This window comes from Magnolia sinica, chromosome 8 (assembly GCF_029962835.1).
Source record: "Magnolia sinica isolate HGM2019 chromosome 8, MsV1, whole genome shotgun sequence".
NCBI lineage: Eukaryota > Viridiplantae > Streptophyta > Magnoliopsida > Magnoliales > Magnoliaceae > Magnolia > Magnolia sinica.
In genome coordinates this window covers 32,601,310-32,616,127 of record NC_080580.1, presented here as the reverse complement: position 1 = coordinate 32,616,127, position 14,818 = coordinate 32,601,310, and the positions used below count along the sequence as shown (strand labels likewise).

General features: G+C 38.4%; 1 long non-coding RNA gene across 1 annotated transcript; it reads right to left on the bottom strand.

The window, feature by feature from the left end:
* Window positions 1-11,263: 11,263 nt before the first annotated feature.
* On the bottom strand, window positions 11,264-14,562 carry LOC131253947 (uncharacterized). The gene is made up of 3 exons (XR_009175377.1): window positions 13,486-14,562; window positions 11,994-12,136; window positions 11,264-11,879 (listed from the first exon to the last, which is right to left on the bottom strand). It is a non-coding gene; the product is annotated as an uncharacterized LOC131253947 (long non-coding RNA).
* Between the last annotated feature and the right edge of the window lie 256 nt (window positions 14,563-14,818).

The window sequence follows — 14,818 nt, the reverse complement described above, 5'->3', positions numbered from 1 at the left end:
TCGAGTAGAAGTCCAACTCCTGAGTTCCAATACATCACTTATGCAACATATTTAATGATGATTAAATGTTGTCTGTATTAGTGCATAAAACATGAATAAGATTAAGCTAAAGCAGCAAAACATAATCCAAGGACAGTTGTAATACGCAAGCGGAAGATTGAAACGAATATGTATAACTTGATAAACTAGTTTAGGTCCCCAAAGTATGTATGCATTGCCAGGTCAATAATTACATGTATTGTTTGAAAATACAAAATGTCAAAAATGTAATAGTTCAATACAAATATAACCCTAAAGCCCCGCCGATCAGAGCGGTCTATGTAAACCCGCCTGAATACTGCATATATGAGAATACCTCCTCATCGTCCTCAAAATCCGGCTCCGCCTCGCAAGCTACGCCATCATCTGAACCTACAACAGGGACTGGTTGGTGTTTAAGACACCATCCCGTAACGTGGGAGTGAGTGATCAACTCAATGGAACAATAAAGCAAAGGTTAACATGTTATCAATTCAGTCAAGCAGTAATGATAAAGCAATACGATCAAACATCCCTGAGTACTCTGATTAATGCAGAAATGGTATGACTAAATGATGCATGCTCTCGCCTGCACTCCCTCAACAATCTTCATCTAACGGTCACGCATGTCAGTCACTTCCTCGTGCTCTCTACACATCGCCAAACGGCACATGCAATGTGGTGCATGAATATGATTACCAAGTTCTTATTAGTCCTTTTCATACAGCATGATTGGGAAGCTAAGGTACCTCCCTTATATCAATTCCCAAACGAAGATCCATTCTAGGGTCGTCAATCCTAGTATATCTCATACGATGTTACGGTTCTAGGTCACTGCAAAGGGCTCGTCACCTTATTAGTGCAGGCCTAGTGTACTCTTGTTGCTACGTAAGGGCTCGTCGCCTCTACGCGGTCTTAGAGTACGCTTGAGGTCACTACAAGGGGCTCGTCACCTTATCAGTGTAGGCCGACAGCTTGAATACAGTGTCTCATACCACCGTATTCGGCTCACAAGACTGTATTGCTCATTGGACACTACTTGGGCCTAACAATTCTTCAATTTACTACTTTTTCTATGTGTAATGCCCCGAAAATCGGGGGTCGAGCACAAACTCGACTCCCGAGTTCCAATGCATCACTTATGCAACATAGATAATGATGATTAAATGTTGTTCATATTAGTGCATTAAACATGAATGGGATTATACCAAAACAACATATCATACCCCAGAGACAAGTGAATTTTGCAAGCGGAAGACTGTATTAAATGTATAAGATATATGAACTGTAGTAAGTCTCTGAAGTATGATCAGGTTACTAGGTTAAACATGTACATGTATACTCCCAAAATGTACAAAAAGAATATACATGTGTGCTCCAAAATGCAATCATAACGAGTGTAATGATATCTAGTCAGCATCCTTGTAAGCCCCGTCGATCAGAACACAGTCTACATAGACACGCCTGATAGTTGCATATAGGAGAAACCCTCCTCATCATCCTCAAAGTCTGACTCCGTCTCGCAGGCTACGCCATCATCTGAACCTACAACAGGGTCCGGTTGGTATGTACAACACCGTCCCGTAACGTGGGAGTGAGTGATCAACTCAGTGGAACAATAAAGCAAAGGTTAACATGTTATCAATTCAGTCAAGCAGTAATGATAAAGCAATACGATTGAACATCCCTAAGAAATCTGATTAATGCAGAAATGGTATGAATAAATGATGCATGCTCTCGCCTGCACTCCCTCAGCGATCTTCATCTAACGGTCACGCATGTCAGTCACTTCCTCGTGCTCTCTACACATCGCCAAACGGCACATGCAATGTGGTGCATGAATATGATTACCAAGTTCTTATTAGTCCTTTTCATACAGCAGGATTGGGAAGCTAAGGTACCTCCCTTATATCAATTCCCAAACGAAGATCCATTTTAGGGTTGTCAGTCCTAGCAATTCTCACACGATGTTGCGGTTCTAGGTCACTACAAAGGGCTCGTCACCTTATCAGTGTAGGCCTAGTTTGTACTCTGGTTACTACGGAAAGACTCGTCGCCTCAGTGCAGTCCCAAAGTACACTCGGGGTCACTACCACCCACACCCTACCAACTGGCAGTCTATTTTCGAAGGCTCGTCAGCAACTCGACTGGGGACCACAGCCAAGCTGCGCAAGGGTAGGCCGACAGCTCGAATATAGTGTCACATACCACCGTATTTGGCTCAAGAGTTTGGGTTGTTCACTGGTCACTACGGGGAGGCTCGTCACCCCAGCGTAGGCCGACAGCTCAACCACGGTATCCCAGACCACCATGCCTGGCTCATGAGTCTTAGCGGATCGAGGTACCAAGATTAAAGGGATTTCCACTGGTAAGTTTGGTACCTTAGGTTCAAGCAGTAGCGTCCATACATGGTGAACATACATCGGGTCAATCGGGTTACTTGACGAGCTCGACTAGCACGAGCGCACATCGAATTAATCGACATGAATGCACGAGCACTCCGTGTGGCCTAACCACCGTCGACAATCGAAGTACGGCTCAGGCTCATCGAACACGTCCTGTGGGCGAAAACAACCTCAGTCACCAAATCAGAACCTGTTACCGATTGCTTGGACTATTTCATAGTCCCAACCACACTCAGTACCAACAAGAGTTCATGTGAGATAATCAACCAATAAGTAATTCAAATCCTACAACCATTTAAGCATTTTATGAAATACAATATAAACATGAATTCACACATATGTATTTCATAAGTAATCAAACAATATAATATAAGGTACATAGAGGGATTTATACGCATAGTTAAGGTAGTTGAGAACCTTATCTCAACACCCATATACAATACAATTCACCAATTACTTACTCATATAGACAATTTATCAAATACTTATACTACACCTATCGACATACATGACATATGTTGATTTTTAACATATATTTGGACAAATCCTTCTGACAAGGAGTTGTCACATACACCATCATCATGCACTTACATCCCATAGCCACGGTAGGCACAAATCATGATTTCATATTCATTCAGTCATTTCAACAAACACTTAAACTACACCCTTCAACATACATGACGTACATCGGTCATAACATGTATTTGGGCAGATCCTTTCGCCAAGGAGTTGTTACAAATGCAACTATCCCCTATCCACGACAGATAATTATGGCAAACACGAATCCCAATTCTACACGCATTCAATCATTTCAACAAATACCTAGAATACACTATAGTCAATATAGTTCATATATATCTAAAAAGTGAAACAAATGACACATTTGGCATGTGAAATAGTACCCACGTCAGTAATAAATCATTAACCGACATTGAAAGGCTTGAAAACCATAACCTATACGTTTATAGTCCGCACCTTTCACCGGTAAACGTGTAACGAACTCATTTTAGACACTTAGCCTTTGTCAGCGGCGGATTGGCAACCTATAGCATGAATTAGGTTAGCTATTTCATAACTTACACTATCTGAAACCCTAATACAGATTAAGGTTAGGTTTTCTTACTTAAGAACAGAATCGGAATCACCTGTATAGCGATACAGGAAAGGTGGTTGAGTGCGTGGAATAGCGAGATCGAATCCCAGGAAGAATCTCCAACTCTCACTCTCACTTTCTCTCTTTTCCCTTCTCTTTTCTCTCCTCTCTCCCCTAGGGTTTCTCAAATTCGTATGGGATGAGAGAGAGAGGATTTAAGGTCCTTATATAGGCCCAGGATTGATAGAAATGGCCCCAGGGCCAAGGTATACTTAGGTTATATCCAAATACGGACTGTTCTGGTCTAACGGAGCACTTCTGGTGGCCCCTTTTCCATGTGCGATCGGATTTAAGCTCCCCGACCATGGATCTAGGTCAGGCTGAGTTTTTGTTCCGATCAGATTTACAGATCAACCGTGGCGGACTAGTTTCAGTTTAACGGTCACGGGCACTTGATCAGGGCCACAAGTACACCGACATGTGTGGGACATTTCTCCTGATCCGAGGGTGTATTTGGGTCAGATTTTGACGGTCTGATTCCTTATATTTAGACCGCAAGCGACACGACTCAGATTACTTAAATTCAGATTTTATTTCCAAAGATATCCACGTTCCTCACACACTTTGCTCCGGGCTCAAGTTGTGCATTTCTAGATACAATTAAGACTTGATTTCTGAGGGGGTGGTCAAGTCCAGTAATGCTGTCATATCCGTATAGTTTCGGGGTAATCGGACTTTCGACGTGCGGTCCAGGTCCGATATGGAGTTTCGGTGTGCTCCCAAGAGCAACCGGGTTTGGGGATAGATTCTAGGTTTCAGGGTAATGTAGCATCAGTGATCCCACTAATTTTGGGTCTTGCAGTTCATATTAAAAGTTGTCCAAGCTAATTCGACAGGTGATTTAGTTAAGCACTTAATTAATCTTCGTCTAATTTCTAAAGGATTTGGTCTTTAGTGATTTCTGCCTAAGGTGGTACTCGGGTCTTTGTACGGATTTTTCTGGGACGTTACAACCACAGTGTCCCATACCACCATACCCGGCTCATGAGTCTTAGCGGATCGAGGTACCAAGGTTTAAAGGGGTTTTTCACTGGTGAGTTTGGTACCTTAGATTCAAACAGTAACGTCCATACATGGTGAACGTACATCGGGTCAATCGGGTTACTTGATGAGCTCGACTGGTACGAGCAAACATTGAATTGATCGACATGAAGTGCACGAGCACTCCGTGTGGCCTAACCACTGTCGACAATCGAAGTACGGCTTGGACTCATCGAACACATCTTATGGGGCAAAAACAACCTCAGCCACCAAATCAGGGCCTGTTACCGATTGCCTGGACTATATCGCAGTCCCAAACACATTCAATTTTAACAGATAATCATACAAGCTAATCAAAATAGTAATGGATCAACAATTCCAATCATACAACCATGTGAGCATTTGATGGATTTCAACTTAAACATGAATTCACACATATGCAGTGTCTAAGTAAAACAGACAAAGAATATAAGTTACATGGAGGAAATCATACACATCGTTAAGGTAGTTGAGAATCTCTTCTCAACGCCCATATAAAGTACAATTTATTACACATTTGTTCATTTAGACATTTCTACAAACACTTAGGCTACATATTCCAACATACATGATGTATGTTGGTGATAGCACATCTTAGGGCAAATCCTTTCGCCAAGGAGTTGTTACACATACAACTAGCATAGACACACGACAATTAATCATGGCAAACACAATTTCAAATTCCAAACATATACGATCATTTCTACAAACACACAGATTACAATATACCCAACATAGTTCATATATATACGTAAAGCGAAACAGACATTGCATTTGGCATGTGAAATAGCACCCACATTAGTAATAAACCATTAACCGACATTGAAAGCCTTGAAAACCATAACCTATACATTTATAGTCCGCACCTTATGCCGGTAAATGCGTAATGGATTCGTTTTAGAAACTTAGCCTTTGTCAACGGCGGATTGACAACCTATAACATAAATTAGGTTAGCTATTTCATAACTTACACTATCTGAAACCCTAAAACAGATTAGGGTTAGGTTTTCTTACCTAAGAACGGAATCGGAATCGCCTGTATAGCGATACAGGAATGGTGGTTGAGTGCGTGGAATAGCGGGATCGAATCCCAGGAAGAATCTCCAACTCTCACTCTCACTTTCTCTCTTTTCCCTTCTCTTTTCTCTCCTCTCTCCCCTAAGGTTTTTCAAATTCGTATGGGGTGAGAGAGAGAGGGTTTAAGGTCCTTATATAGGCCCATGATTGATGGAAATGGCCCTAGGGCCAAGGTATACTTAGGTTATATCCAAATACGGACTGTTCCGGTCCAACGGAGCACTTCTAGTGGCCCCTTTTCCACGTGCGGTTGGACTTAAGCTCCCTGACCATGGATCTAGGTCAGGCTGAGTTTTCGTTCCAATCGGATTTACAGATCAATCGTGGCGGATTAGTTTTAGTTCGACGGTCACGGTCACTCGATCAGGGTCACAAGTACACCGACATGTGTGGAACATTTCTCCTGATCCGAGGGTGTAGTTGGGTCAGATTCTGACGGTCTAAATCCTTATATTTGATTTGCAAGCGACACGACTCAGATTACTTAAATTCGGATTTTATTTCTAAATATTTTCACGTTTCTCACACACTTTGCTCCAGGCTCAAGTTGTGCATTTCTAGACACAATTAGGACTTGATTTCCAAGGGGGTGGTCAAGTCCAGTAATGCAGTCATAACTGTATAGTTTTGCGGTCATCGGACTTTCGACGTGCGGTCCAGGTCCGATACGGAGTTTCGGTGTGCTCCCGAGAGCAACCGGGTTTAGGGTTGGATTCTAGATTTCAGGGTAACGTAGCATCAATGATTCTGCATGGTTTAGGTCTTGCAGATCATCTTTAAAGTGATTAGTGCTAATTTCATAAGCACTCTAGTTTAGCACTTGCTAACATTAACCTAATTTCTAAAGGTTTTGGTCCTGGGTGATTTCTGCCTGAGGTGGTACTCGGGTCCTTGTACGGATTTTTCCGAGACGTTATAGTGATACGATTGATGGACTATGTAATGGGGTTGCACTTGAGGATGTGATATGCTTGCGTGATACTATGATGTGGTTTCGGTTGAGAATGTAACAAAGTTGTTTATTTTGGCAAAGAATATAGTTTATTTTTATATATCCAATTTTCAATATTCATTCATTTAAATTTCTCAAAATAAATAATTGAAAAGAAAATAAAAATAAAAATTCTAAGTCCTAAAGAAAAAGTAACAGCTACCTAAATAGATTTAAGTGACAATTTTTAATTAAATGTAGGGTCATATCACTTGGTGAATAAAAGGCTATATTTAGATGTTCAATTGAATTTTAACAATACAATGCAATAAAGTCAATAATGAAAGTGGCACAATTGAGTTTTAACACCATGTTGAAATATTGACCTGAACATCTGACCAATGTTGAACTGAGACTCGGCATGGTGTGTGTGGCACTTGTTTACACGCATTTACATAGGTAAATTCCAATTGGCATATATGATTCTAGAATCTATGAGAGTAAGCATCTTTTCTTATTAATTCATGGTTTCAATTACTCGAACATAGATATATACTCTAACCGCATCACGTTCTTAAGTGCAACCAACTCACACACACATTCATTTTCATTACACTCTTAAATGTAACTGCATCACACTTTCTTAAAATGCATATCATATCTTCAAGTGCAATCTAATCGTATTATCTTTAAACCCTGTCATCTCTTAGTCTTCGAACCTCTTCACATTCTCATGTATAATGTAAATATATACACCTCCAAGTGTATAACCAAAATATACAAAATGTAGATTAAATGTGTAATTAAATTTAAATATGGGTTGCTTTCTTTCATTTTTAAAAAATTTTTATTTTAAATTTTTTTATAGGGATTGCTTTAAGTTAGGATTGATTTGTTGTTATAAACGGGATCTTTATGAAGGTGAACTTCATTTTGAATTATATGTTATAGGGTGATGTTTGTTAAGATGTTAATATGGAATGGTTCTCAATAAAATGGTAAGCTAAATAGTCTAGTCCATTTCGATAGTTGAACATGCAAGTAACCATAGTAAGGTGTAAGCCCTTGAATGTGAATGGAATGGAGCTAACTATTAGCTCCAACTTTGTTGTTTAGTAACCACAATAACATCGACTGTGAATGGAATGGAACCCACTTTCGTTACTTACTTTATTGCATTGTATTGTTATAATTCAATTGAACATCCAAATATGGCATTTTATTCACCAAGTGATATGACCCTACATTTAACTAAAATTTGTCACTTGAATCTACTTAGGTAGCTGCAACTTTTTCTTTAGGACTTAAGAATTTCTATTTTCTTTCCTTTTCATTATTTCTTTTGAAGGATTTAAATGAATGAAGATTGAAAACTGGATACATAAAAATAAACTATAATCTTTGCCAAAATAAACAACCCTATTACATTCTCAACCAGAACCACATCACAGTATCACACAAGCATATCACATCCTCAAGTGCAACTTCATCACAAAGTCCATCAACCGTATCACATTCTCAAGTGGAACAACCACATCACACTGTCACACAATCATATCACATCCTCAAGTGCAACATCATCACATAGTCCATCAACTATTTCACATTCTCAAGTGTAACCTTATCGCACTATCACACTACCATATCACATTCTTAAGTGGAACTACTTCACACTATCATACAACCAATCATATCCTCAAGTGTAACTTTATCATATGGTCCATTAGCTGTATCACATTCTCAAGTATAACATCATCACACTGTCATGCTCATATCATATTCTCAAATGTAATCTCATCACATATTCTATCAACTGTTTTACATTCTCAAGTGTAACCTCATCACACTGTCACACTACCATATCACATGCTTAAGTATAATCTCATCACATAGCACTACAGGAAAAATGACCTTCACCGGTGGTCAAAAATGCCGGTAACAGTAAAAAAAACCACCGGTGAAAGTTATTGTGGTGGTTAGACAGACGCCGAAAAATGGGGCATCGCTAAATCTTTTGCTGGCAGCCAGTGGCCTTTTCTAGTGCTTCTACTGGTCCCCGGTAAATCTTAAAAAAGCGTCAACAAATCCTTAAAAAGCACATATAAATTTAAAAAAAGAGCCGGTAAATCCCTGAAAAAAGCGATCTGTTGTGCACTCAAGAAAGTCATTAGGCCAAGTCTTAAATTTATATAAGTATCAGGCAATTGCACATGCACACTGCCTCCGTGGCGAGCACAACCTAGGCACCTCTTTTAATTCCTAAGGCAAAATGCTGAAAGCTGTTTCCATGCCCCAAACCAGTTGGAGCATGGACCATGGAAGCCCAAGAGGTAGCGTTGACCAACTATCAACGGGATGGTAGTGCACCAACGCTTGGCATATTCACCCAGGGCCATTTTTTGATCATGGACAGCCGTGTGCAGAATAGGGTCTGGAGGTTTATAAGTATCCCCGGCCCCTTTTTATCTAGGAGGACTTCCATTCCTTTAAGACACCAAAATCGGCCTCTTCTCCAGGAGACTGACATTAAACCCTTGGCCTCACATTAAATGGAGTCTTGCTCCTGTGTTGCGATCTGTGCATTGAACAGAGCCTTGCTCGATAGTGGACTTGTGTACCCCCTCTATGGACTCGGGGCGACGAGCCTAATAAAAACCATGCCTGAAACCATTTCCCAGACTGACAAAATTCTCCAAAGAAAAAGGAGTGGAGAAATATGAATCCATGTGCTGAGTAGAAGGGGAAGAAGTGAACAACCCTTTCTAGCCCTTCTGATGACCTTTAAGTTTTTTTTTGATAAGGTAGAGAGAGAGTTTAAAATGGTTGACATGTAAATGAACTATGTTTTGTTTGGAGTTGTAACATCTAAAATAGCCTGGCCAAGTATTGGAACCAATATAAAAATTAGTTTCATAGATTAAAAAAAAAAAAGAATAAAAAAAGAATAGGACAGTCCTTTTAGCAGCCGTGATACAGAAGTTTCAAAACTCACAGACCGAAGATGCTTCTGAGTTATTGCCTACCATCTATAAGGAAGTTTTGTAGAAGTGTTTCTACATTTTCACAATGTTTATGGTTGTGAATGCGATCAAGAACCAGTTTTGAAAAGGGTGAAAATGCAATTCACAGCTCATTTAAACAGCATCACATTGCATTTGAAATTGGCTTTTTTAGGGAAGCGTAGAGACCACATTTTGCATTGAATAGAATGGAGAAAGCACATCGAACCAGCTCCAAATGGTAAGTTAGCTAAGTGTAGCAAGCCGCCGTATTGAGCAAAATGCCATTCTGCTCAATATAAATGTGGAAACTTCCAAACATACCCAAAACTAGAACTTCCAAACATACCCAAGTAAATCCCTTGTTTAAAAAAAAAATAAAAAAAAATTGTTCTTCAAATTTTTTTTTTAATATTTTTTTATACAGTTTTATGCTCAGCTTTTTCATGATCCAATCAGTCAACTTGGACCACACTTCAAAAACACACAAATCAAATATTCTAACCATCCAACAAATTGCCTATAAATTGGATGGTTAGCTACTATTTAAGTCATAGCTGCACAAACAAAGGAAACCTGTCAAACTGATGAACAACCAACCCATTAACACCAGCCAATAATGGAAATCATACATCACTAATGCACAACATTTTCATAACAAAGTGGAAAATCTTATATCCCAAATTGTTTAGGCTTTGCTCAGAAGACTTCTTCAGTAGTACAACCACATGCAATCCAGATTTTTGTCATAACTTGCGGGTGCAAGAACGCATGAACTCATGCATTCTAAATAATGTAATTCTGTTAGGGAACTGTTCTATTTGTTTTTACACTCAGCCGCATGACAACATTTTCCTTCTTTGAATTCTACTCTCATGAATGATCTCTCTCCAATCTGCAATTATAGTCCTACAACCATGCTTTGATGACATCTTTACTTGCAATCAAAGCCTCTATAATCTTTCGATTGGACAAGACTATTTTTTCTTATATTAGAACTATCCAACAAAATATAATAGTTAAAATTCTAGCCTTTTCTCTTTATCCCAAACTGGTTTCTTAGAATAGAGCATCTGCATATACAATCTGATTGCAAAGGCATTAAACCATTGAGTGGTTCCATGTGAATCTCCAAAGTGAAAAGTTTACCAACAACATAATTAAAAATCTTACTCTTGACATACAATAAAAGCTATGGCAGATAATTCGAAATGATAGTAGAAAATTATAAGCTACATAGCACCACCGGAAACCAACTAATTGAAAACAGACATGCAGTAAAAGTCTAAAGGCTGAAAAATCTGACACTCTTAAGTAGGAAAGGCCAAACCTCCACCTTGATTCTTGGGTCAACACCCCGCACCAGAAATGGTAAGAATGAGGAAAAAATAGAATTATAGCAAATCAGGGAACAAGAGAAACCTGAGAAAACATAACATGATCGAGAATGCAGCTGTATAGATTGATTTATAGACATTACAAAGTTAAGAATAAACTAACAAACTCATCCGAATGGCCAAGTATTGGAACCAACTACCTGCAAACACAAGCATGCAATAAGCTGAAAAACATTCATATAATAGTGAGTATTATAAAAGGAAGCAGTGGACATGTAGAAAGTCCCTAAACACATTCAATTGTTCTTACGAAAGTAAATGTAGGAATGATCACTCTTAATCAGTCCATTTATTTGGTGAGACCCAAAGAGCCAGTGAGAAAACTGCATGGATTGGACAATACCTTGAAACATTACTAAGAATTTATTTTTATTTTTAAAAAAAAAAAAAACTTGCATGATGCACCTGACCTGCACCAACAAGGAAAAAAGAAGAAAGTTTTTGCAGTGTCCATATGCTTACACTATATAAGGTTGCTGTTAAACAAGAAAAGGCCAATATAGAAATAAATATGCTAGCTCTACATACACCCTCTGCACATGCAATTTCTATGGCACACGTATCAACCATGGGATAATTGATGATTTATTCAAACTGTGTTGTTTGTAGTCAAACAAGGGCCAGTTTGAATGTTCTTCAAAATCAGTACAGCAGAATTTAAATGAAATTATCTGGCAGAAGCTAATATCCTGATTAAATTAATAACGAGTTCCACATGTAGCAGAATTTATAGTGTCACTGTTTCTGAAAATAAGTTATCTCAAGAAAGAAACTAAACCAAATTTTATGCAGGGCAAACACACCTTATCAAGGTGAATGTGGCCAACAAGGCCTGCATCTGCTTCTGAACTTTCGGGTATTTGTCGATGCCTTTGGTATCTAAAAATGGCCATAGTCCATGTGTAAGATGTAAAGAGTATTTAAGTCATTACGCAAAATACAAAGGAGACCCAAACACGCCTTTTAGATGAATAGAAAGGAGGGCACCACAACCTCTAGTTTCTGCACCAACTCTTTGGCGTTTGGTGCGGACATGATTATGTGGCGCTGATTGGGCTTGATGAATCCATCGTCCACAACTTTTTGATGAAAGTAAGAAGGAAGTTGTAGTAACCGTCCACATTAAGAAGACCCACCTACACATACATCCAAATATCCCATCTTTATGACACAAGAACTTCTATGTTGTGTGTATGTGATTTTCTGTTAGTAGAGATTGCTTACAGTTTGAATCTAAATACATTGAGCATGACAAAAGGAAAAACAAATCTCAGCCAGATAAATGGTGCTAATTCAAGGTAATTACGAACCATCAACTAAAAGATGACTTTTTTAGAAATTGAAACGGGAACTGAAAAAATGACAAAATGACAAAGAAAGTAAGAAAAGAATTCACATTTAGATACAAATGGAAAAATAGAATACCTTTGACAAAAAACATTATAACATGGATTAATTGATGACAAATTAAACCACATATATGTTATTCCTCAAAAAGAAAGTGACAGTATAAACGGGCTTCTTCCAAGTTCAACCTTGCAGCAGATGATGAAATCTTAGCCCTGTCAAGATAGGATTAGGTGCAGTAACTGACCTTGAAATGTGGAGGGAAACAACGCATCAGCTTAACTTGCAGACACAGTCTAATAACTGTTGCCATGCTATAATGCTGGATGGTTGAAATGAAGGTAATCCTAACCATTCAAGTAGGGAATTAGCGTGAGTGGTAGACTCTCAGGAGTTTCAACACCCGATCAAGGGTTCGAGTATCCATAGGTGGTGAAATTCCACTAGTGTGAGTGTTGTGGGGGTGTGTGTGCGTGAGTAAAAAAAAATAAAAAATTAGGGAATTAGTACCATAGTTTTGAAAAATACAATAATCCTTACTGGAAACTGTCAATAAATCCATATCAAGTAAATATAAAACATGGAGCAAAAACAATTCAATGACAAAGAGAACTGCAAAGCAGCACATATCTAAATTTTTTGGTGGCACATATTAGAAAACAATGTTACTGATCTTGTGAAGGCATGCACGCTGCATTTGGATGCCCAAGTGAGCTGAATTGTGAACAATCAGTTTAATCAAGAGGTTATGACTGATGGGATTTGTTGTTTTTTTGAATCTGTTGCACCTGGTAGTCATCTTATCCAAATTCAAAAAAAAAAATAATAATAATAATAAATAAATAATCTTTCAATGCCATATATAACCATCAGATTGTAAAAAACATAGAATTCATGTTCATGACACCAGTTTGATGCCTAGTACTTATGTGTATATGTCCATATAAAAAATTCTAATTAAAAAGTAGCCTTGCTTCAGTCTTTTGAAAAACACAAAATGGCACTGATATTGCTAGACACAACAACAACAACAACAACAACAATAAAAGCCTAATTCTGTGCATATGAAAGAAAATGCCATAAATCTTGCCTGATTGTGAAGTCAGCTCAGTTCCTCATTTAGTTCAGAAATCTCTACCTGTCAATTAATATAATTATCAATAAACAATTTAGCACCTTCAATCTCCACAACTAAATATGCACAAGTCACTGGTGAATGCGGAACATCATTTCCTCTCTGCAAAATCAGAATGTGGTACAAATTGTGTAAGAGAGTGAAGGATTTAAAAGGATACAGACAAGAAAAGACCATCAAAATATCGACTATTTAAAATTATCCACTAAAAGCTACATACAAGGAAACCTTAATATTCAAATCGTTTCATGAGCAATAGATTCATGTTTCAATACAACAATTTGAAAAAAGGTAAAAGCAGAGAAAGCAAAAGATCTTTATCTTTTTTCTTTCTTGCCTTTTGGTACTATGGGTTTTGGTCAACACATGCATGTACAAGGCAGCTCATGTACATGCCAGACATCTGCCAGTGTGGCAAATTGGTTGCTTATGGAGAGCAGCACATGCCTTCTCCACACCTCTAAATCTAGATGTAGGTTGACTAACAAATACTTTGAGCCAGTTGTGTAATCAAAAGGATTCAACAAGTATCTTTGCTACCAAAAAGAACAAAATAAATAAATAAACGTATATTGGAGTAGTAGGAACATTGTATCAAAGAAATTGAATGGTCACGAGAAAAAAACGATACAATGAATTGGGACATGAAATCTGTTTCCATTGGTTCGGGTGTCTCTGCAACATTCATAAACCTCGGTCAGAAGAAATTGGTACAGAAAGAGAAAACAAATTACAAGTGTAACCATGAAGGGGACCTTGCAATTACAAGCCTGCAGAAACCAATAATACAAGCCAAAAGATCACCAATTTCAATGGGGTTTTGCTTGTGTTAGAGGCAGTAAAGGAGTTAACCGAATCAACAAAAAGATGATACCAAACAAAATGCTGGCAATTCTCAGAAGAAACTGAAAGTTTCACTTCAGTTTCAACAATCCAGAAACTTGTTGGGTTGAAACTACTAATACTCCAAGTAAATCATCAACTTGGAATGTTTTGCCAGCTTTTTAAATAGGTCAACTCAGCCAAGCTCAGGCCACAAGTTTTTTGAACAATGTACAAAAGAAAATCTACACAGCAATATGCCAGACACTGTGAGTAAAGACCCTCAATCACACCTTTCTTTCAGTGGACCTTAGACCATAATGGCCCATAACTCTTACATTGTGATGAACGGATGTCCAGGAAAGACCTTGCATTTTCGAAGCTGAAAATGTAGTGTAAAAGAAAATATGAATGCTAGAAGTTAGCTCGGTTGCTGCTGAAGATTGACTGGGAATTGATTCTATTGAGTAGTACAAGTCGCATTCGTATAAGTATGTGACCTATTGTCTCCATT